Below are 7882 nucleotides of genomic sequence, written 5' to 3'. Positions count from 1 at the left end.
GCCTTGCGTAAAGCTACAAAGAGAGAAGTTCCTGTGAGTGCGGGTGCAGCGGACTTCAAACTACCAGAGTGAGAATTTCCGGTGCGGTTTCAGATGGAGCATTGCAGAGTGAATAATTCTTCCCCTCTCAGCTCCTGTTGTCCATCTCCTTACAAGACAGTGACAGGGTGACACTGGACTCTCTCTCTCTCCATCCCCAAGGGATTTTCAAGAAGGACAAAAACATTTCTGACACTTAAAGGTCTAGTTCCTGCCCTCCAGTCTCCTATCAAAAAGCTACAAATGTATGAGTTCCATATTTTTCTGGGGCTTTAATTGGTAGGGTACATAGTTGTTACAAGAGGTATAGGTGATTGCTTCTGTATAATTCAAAAAATGAGTGAAGTTAGTTATTCTGAAATAGACTTATTTCTGCATCCTGTACAATATTTTTCTTCTGATTAAAATTTAAGAGAGACACTATGAAATACAGTATTATTTTATCATTATTATTTTTAAGGGACTAAGAAAGGATTTATAATCTTAGCCAAACCAGCATTAGAAGTTTACATTTCTATATTTGTTTTCATCTCTGGTGCAGTATGCCCACTTGATAACTGTATACACCAAATCGACAAGATCAACATAAGCCAGAAAAGACAGAAAATATAATATCCTGGTGTTAGTGAGAAATTTAACAGTTTCTCAAGAAATCTTACTTGGGTAATTAATTCAAATAGTCTTGGATAAAAATATTATCACTGAACAAAAAAATGGTTGAAGTACTGTGAACCAAGGGTAATGATAAATAGGAAAGGGCAGAGTTTAGTGTTAGGATCTTTGTTATTTAGTATCTTCATAAATAGGCTGGAAACTGCAGTGACTAGACTGTTAATATATTGTAAGTTTACATCATTCAATTCTCAGATAATGCTAATTCAAGGGATGGCAAACTTTTTGGCCCAAGGGCCACAGCTGGGTATGGAAATTGTATGGCGGGCCATGAATGCTCAAGAAATTGGGGTTGGGCTGCAGGAGGGGGTGAGGGCTCTGTCTGAGGGTGCAGGCTCGGGGTGGGGCCAGAAATGAGGAGTTCAGGGTGTGGGAGGGGACTCTGGGCTGAGGCAGGGGGTTGGGATGCAGGGAGGAGAGGGTGAGAGCTCCAGCTGGAGGTGCGGGCTCTGGGGTGTGGCTGGGAATGAGGGTTTTGGGGTGTAGGAGGGTGCTCCAGGCTGGGACCAAAGGGTTCAGAGGAAGATCAGGGCTGGGGCACCGGGGGGTGGGGGAGGGCTCCAGCTGGAGGTGCGGGCTCTGGGGTGGGGCTTGTGATGAGGAGTTTGGGGTGCAGGAGGGTGCTCCAGGCTAGGATTGAAGGGTTCAGAGGGCAGGAGGGGGATCAGGGCTGGAGCAGGGGGTTGGAGCATGGAAGGGGCTCAGAGGTGCAGGCTCTGGGCATTACTTAGCTCAAGCAGCTCCTGGAAGAAGCGGCATGTCCCCCTTCCAGCTCCTATGCAAAGGTGTGGCCAGATGGTTCTAGTCTGCACGCTGCCCCATCCGCAAGCACAGCCCCTGCAGCTCCCATTGTCTGCAGTTCCTGGCCAACTGGAGCTACAGAGCTGGCGCTTGGCGTGGGGAAGCATGCAGAGCCCCGGGCTGCTCCTACGCATAGGAGTCGGAGGGGGGACATGCTGCTGCTTCTGGGAGCCGCACGGAGCTGCTGCACACATGCACGGAGCGGCCCCCAACCCCGCTCTCCAGCGAGAAGTCAGGGGCCAGATTAAATCAGCTGGCGGGGCAGATGTGGCCCTCGGGCTGTAGTTTGCTTACCCCTATGCTAAATGGAGGGGTGTTACAAACACAAACAAGACCAGATACGAAACCCAAAGCAGTCTGGAAAGTTTAGCAAACTGATCTGAAAATAAAATTAAAACTATTACACCTGTTGTAATAACATGGTTATTTAATGGTAGGGAGAAATGGAAAGCAGTAATAAAGAAGGTAACCTAGGGCTGAGGGCAGGTCTACATTACAGTCTAAGTTGATCTAACTTATGTCACTCAGGGGTATGAAAAGGCCCCCTCTCCCCCACCTGAGCAATGCATGTTTTGCACAGTCCACACCGGTGCTATGTTGGTGAGAAATGCTCTCCCACCGACATAGCTTAATTTCTTGCTGAGATGGAGTAATTATGACAATGGGAGAGCGCTCTTCCATCGGTGTAGTGCATCTTCACCAGACACGGTGCAGCGGCTCGGCTGCATCAGGGCACCTGTTCCGATGTAGCACTGTAGTGTAGACTTGCCCTGATAGTGGATAGCAGATTGGATACATTATTGCAATGCAGTATGTTAACAAAAAAGTTAATAAAATTTTGTGCATAGGAAGGTGCATCTTGCTACAGGACCATCTCTCTTTCTATGGCTCTGATGAAAGCATGCCTAGAATTCAGTTCTGTGCATTTCAATTTTGATTAATTATTATTAGGATTTTATTATTTATTTGTTGGACATCTACTGTGTAGTTAACTGTATAGAACAGAGGGGAGATGGGCCACGGTTTTCAAAAATGGGTGCTGTGATACATGAAGGTCAGGGGAATAGCTCCCTTTGATGGACACCCAGCCACCAGTTAGCTGTAAAATCCCTCTTAGTCTGTTCTTTACTTGCTTTACCTGTAAAGAGTTAACAAGCCCAGAGGTTTAAAAAAAAAAAAAAAAGGAGTGGGCATCTGACTAAAAGAGCCAATGGGAAGGTAGAACTTTTTAAAATGGAGAAAAAAAACTTTTCCTTTATCTGTTGTTCTCTGGAGAAGGAGACACCGAGCAGCAATGCTATGAGCAGGAATGCTGTGTAAGGCTTAAGCCAGGTATAAAAATTAATCTTCCATACCTACAAAAAATCATTGGACAGAGTATGTTTAGGAAGACATGACTAGGTTTATTTCTGTTTATTTTTTAAGGCTTGTGGACTCCTCTGTGCTAACCCCAGATGCTTTTGTTTGCTTATAACTGTTAAGCTGAACCCCAAGAAAGCTATTTTGGGTGCTTAAGTTTTTGGAATTGCTCTTCTAAAGTCTAGCAAAAGCCAAAATTCCAGATGTATTTTCTTCTTTTTTGTTTTTAATAAAATTTACCTTTTTTAAGAACAGGATTGGATTTTTGATGTCTTAAGAGGTTTGTGCATATGCTGTTTGATTAGCTAGTGACAACAGCTAATTTCCTTTGTTTTCTTTCTGGGTGGGGGGTGTCTTAAAAGTCTTGAGGGTACACCACAGGGACGAATTCCCAAGTGCTCCTTCCTGGCTTCAAGGGGGACTTTTGCATTTGGGTGGTGGCAGCGTTTACCAAGCCAAGGTCAGATAAAGGCTGTAACCTTGGCAGTTTAATACGAGCCTGGAATGGCCAGTATTATTATTTAGAATCCTTGCGGGCCCCCACCTTCTGCACTCAAAGTGCCAGAGTGGGGATTCAGCCTTGACAGGTGCCTAAAATTGGCCTCTTAAATTCATATCTATACAACTAAAAACTGATTTATGTTCAAAACATTGAGCACCCATCAGCACCTCTGAAGTCTATAGTTGCTGCTGGATACTCAGCACTTTTGAAAACCAGGCTGCATAAATAGACGCCGTCGCATTGACTTAGAAGCCTAAATTTTAGCACCCATTTTTGAACATTTTGGTCAGGGTCCCTGACTCAAAGACTTAGATAAACACAACTTTAAAAAAATAGCAGGAACTGGTGGGCAGTTTGGAAGAAAAGAAGACATTTGCTTTATTAAAGTGGCTGAAGGGAGTGATTTATAAAGAAAACCTGAAGAACTAAACATATATAATGAATTTGCAAGCCATGGCTAAAAGGGGATGAATGATAATTGTCTAGAAATATTGAAAGTGTATCAGCATCAAAGAGGGCCCTTTAAGTCGAAAGAAAGGGCTTCGTCGTGTGAACGTGTCCAGGCTTAATTCGATTTAACGCTGCTAAAGTCGACTTAAACTCGTAGTGTAGACCAGGCCTTAGTCTTGTTCCCAAACAGGATTTCATAACAAGACTGGCATGTTTTCACTGGATTGGACTATTCTGTACGGGAGCTGCTAGAAGCTGGATATGGGAGGATGGCACAGCTTATTCCACTGACCTGTAAGTCTCTGGCAGATCTAGAAGTTGTTCAATTGTGTTTTACATCCTTGTGTATTTCTTACAGAATTTGCAGTCTGGCATTGCTACTGAACATATAGAATTATTGTGCATTTTTTACTTTTACAAATTCTCACAGGAAGGAGTGGTGCTATTTGGATTTTTTAAATCTAAATGAATAAACATAATTAAATAATTGAATAACATTAACAGTGGTAGGTGTAACTCTGTCAGGGCTACATACGAATATAGACATTCACAAATATTCTAAAATGGGATATTTCAAAGCTGAAACACTGACTAAGGGTGATGCCACCATTACACTTAATGAGAAATGGAAGAGAATCCCCTCCTACCCCTGAACATCAAATTGTACAACAACTGCAGTAAATAGAAAACAAGAGGCCATCTCAGCTAAATTAACATTCTCACACCAAAAAAAATTCCAAATCGCAAAGAAATGCTTTTCATAGCTCATCTTGCAGGACGTTATTCTGAGAAGTGAAATTAATAGGGTAAGATAAGTTAACTCCAATATTTAGGCAGCCAAATGCAATGACACTGTTTATGATTTTACAAAAATGGCATGGCTGAGTGTTAAATGTAGCTTTCCACCCCAGGTTCCAAGTAAAGAAGAACCAGCCTGGAGAGTCCTGTGTACTTTTGAATGCAGGAGAAGCCTCCTCCTATAATTGTACACAACGATATTGCTGTATTTGTGTGAAGAGAGCTGCTTAGCTGAAGCCTGAGGATCACAGCATCTGAGACACATTTCCTGGGATGTTCCAAAGAGAGAGAGAAATCACAACCCCTTCGGTTTGCTGTGTTACCATTCAGACTGAGGGGCTGCAGTTTCAGGTGATAAAACACACAGCAGACTGTCAAGAAACAGGGCAGAGACCCCAAACTGGAATCTTCTCCAGCCAACCAGAGCACTCCACCATACTGAATGACTATCATTTACATCTGGGTGATAAGAGTTGATTTCAGAGGCCATTAGTGCAAATATTAATAAATTGTAAAAAATATAGAGTGTTGTTTGTGTACTGGGTGTTTTATGGAAAAAGACAATTTGCCCCAAAGAGATTAGTGTAAATTCAAACAAAATACAATCAATGAGGCTCATACAGAGACAAAAGAGGAATGGGAGAGGAAGACAAGCATTCATAATAGTGAGAATCACAATCTTGGTGACTGGTGATTGAGCTGGGGATGTCTAGAGCTAGAAGCCTGAGTCAGAGAAATAACTCCCCAGCTGGCAGCTGTAACACACTCACATACTCTGTGGGTTGGGCACACAGGGGTATGTGTTACTCACACTGAACAGTGGGTTACATATTTTCCCTGAAGAGAGAAAGCTGGTCTCATGTGTCTCAGACTCACAGCAGTTGGAATCCCAGATCAGCTTCCATTTTATAGCAACTGCAATCTTGGTTATGACCACGGATTGAACTGGAGGCCTCCAGAGCTAACATTACGAGTCTCTACTGTTTGAGATAAACAAACGAAGTGCTTAAATTTGGCACTGTCACTCTGCCTGGAGTGGCTCATGACTGAGTGTCAACCTTAGGGCAGATTGTCAGGAAGCAGGGCAGAGACCCCCAAACTGGCTGTGTGTTCTATAATTAGATTTCACAAACCCAGTAACAAGTATGAACTCCTAAAGCATTATAACAGCCTTTTTGTGGGGTCACAGACAGTCCCCTGGGGCATTCCAGTGTATCTTGCCACCCAGGCAACTGGACTATGTGATAATTGGTTACTTTATCAAAACCACAACAATATTCAGGTTACTCCCAGTACCAAAGGACCAATCACATACCTCAGGTCAGTTTGTACCTTAGATCTCACACCAAAGAAAATGCTTGTAGCCAATCCTACAGTCAACTAACTAAGGAATTAACAAAAGATGATGATTTTTCTTGTCAGCTATTTTTATTTCCTTCTTCCAGAATTCAGTGAGCTTTGTATCAGGGCTTTTGGGAGCTTTGTGCTGAGTGTTGGGAAAACAAAGGTGCCCTTCCTCCCGCCTGTTTGCGCACTTTACGGATGCTCGTTTAGAGTCCAAATCTAAATGTGTTTGAAGCTATTCTCTGGAATGTTCACAGTCTCCTTCGACATCCTGTTTGTTCAGAATTTTTTAACAAGAATTGAAATGACAATTAGAGATGAAGGGCTGGATTCCTAGTTGGTGTAACTTGATATAGAGCCACTGAAGTCAACGAAATTTCACCAAATCATACCAGCTGAAGATCTTGCCCAAGCTGGTCTTAGTTGCACAGGGCCAAGTTAGCCCCTGCCAGACCCAGGATCAGGAATAATTAGGCTTAGAGCTGGTATTTAGTGAAAGTACCTGGACTTGTTTTGTAGAAGCTGTGGTTTACTGTTTATAATATTTAAATGATCCCAGCAAAGTGCTAAATTTACCATGTTGATGTGGGCATCTGCATCTGGAAGAAGCTGAGCTGCTGTTGTGGTTTCACAGGAGCAATTTTTCTGCTTGGCAGGTTGAAGAACTTAATACATTGAGTCAAGTATCAGAGGGGTAGCCGTGTTAGTCTGAATCTGTAAAAAGCAGCAGAGGATCCTGTGGCACCTTTGAGACTAACAGAAGTACTGGGAGCATAAGCTTTCGTGGGTAAGAACCTCACTTCTTCAGATGCAAGTAATGGAAATCTCTAGAGGCAGGTATATATCAGTGTGGAGATAACGAGGTTAGTTCAATCAGGGAGGGTGAGGTGCTCTGCTAGCAGTTGAGGTGTGAACACCAAGGGAAGAGAAACTGTTTCTGTAGTTGGATAGCCATTCACAGTCTTTGTTTAATCCTGATCTGATGGTGTCAAATTTGCAAATGAACTGGAGCTCAGCAGTTTCTCTTTGGAGTCTGGTCCTGAAGTTTTTTTGCTGTAAGATGGCTACCTTTACATCTGCTATTGTGTGGCCAGGGAGGTTGAAGTGTTCTCCTACAGGTTTCTGTATATTGCCATTCCTGATATCTGACTTGTGTCCATTTATCCTCTTGCGTAGTGACTGTCCAGTTTGGCCAATGTACATAGCAGAGGGGCATTGCTGGCATAGGATGGCATATATAACGTTGGTGGACGTGCAGGTGAATGAGCCGGTGATGTTGTAGCTGATCTGGTTAGGTCCTGTGATGGTGTTGCTGGTGTAGATATGTGGGCAGAGTTGGCATCGAGGTTTGTTGCATGGGTTGTTGCATGCACCCCATACCGAAAACCCACCGACCGCTACGCTTACCTTCATGCCTCCAGCTTCCACCCCGGTCACACAACACGATCCATCATCTACAGCCAAGCACTGAGGTAAAATCGCATCTGCTCCAACCCCTCAGACAGAGACCAACACCTACAAGATCTTCACCAAGCATTCTCAAAACTACGATACCCACACAAGGAAATAAAGAAACAAATCAACAGAGCCAGACGTGTACCCAGAAGTCTCCTGCTACAAGACAGGCCCAGAAGAGAAACCAACAGAATTCCACTGGCCATCACCTACAGTCCTCAGCTTAAACCTCTCCAACGCATCATCAGTGATCTACAACCCATCCTGGACAATGATCCCTCACTTTCACAGACCTTGGGAGGCAGGCCAGTCCTCGCCCACAGACAACCCGCCAACCTTAAGCATATTCTCACCAGCAACCACGCACCGCACCATAACAACTCTAACTCAGGAACCAACCCATGCAACAAACCTCGATGCCAACTCTGCCCACATATCTACACCAGCAACACCATCACAGGA

This window comes from Malaclemys terrapin, chromosome 1 (genome assembly GCF_027887155.1).
Source record: "Malaclemys terrapin pileata isolate rMalTer1 chromosome 1, rMalTer1.hap1, whole genome shotgun sequence".
Classification (NCBI taxonomy): Eukaryota; Metazoa; Chordata; order Testudines; family Emydidae; genus Malaclemys; species Malaclemys terrapin.
The sequence above is the reverse complement of the archived record's forward strand: the minus strand, read 5'-3'. Positions refer to the sequence as shown.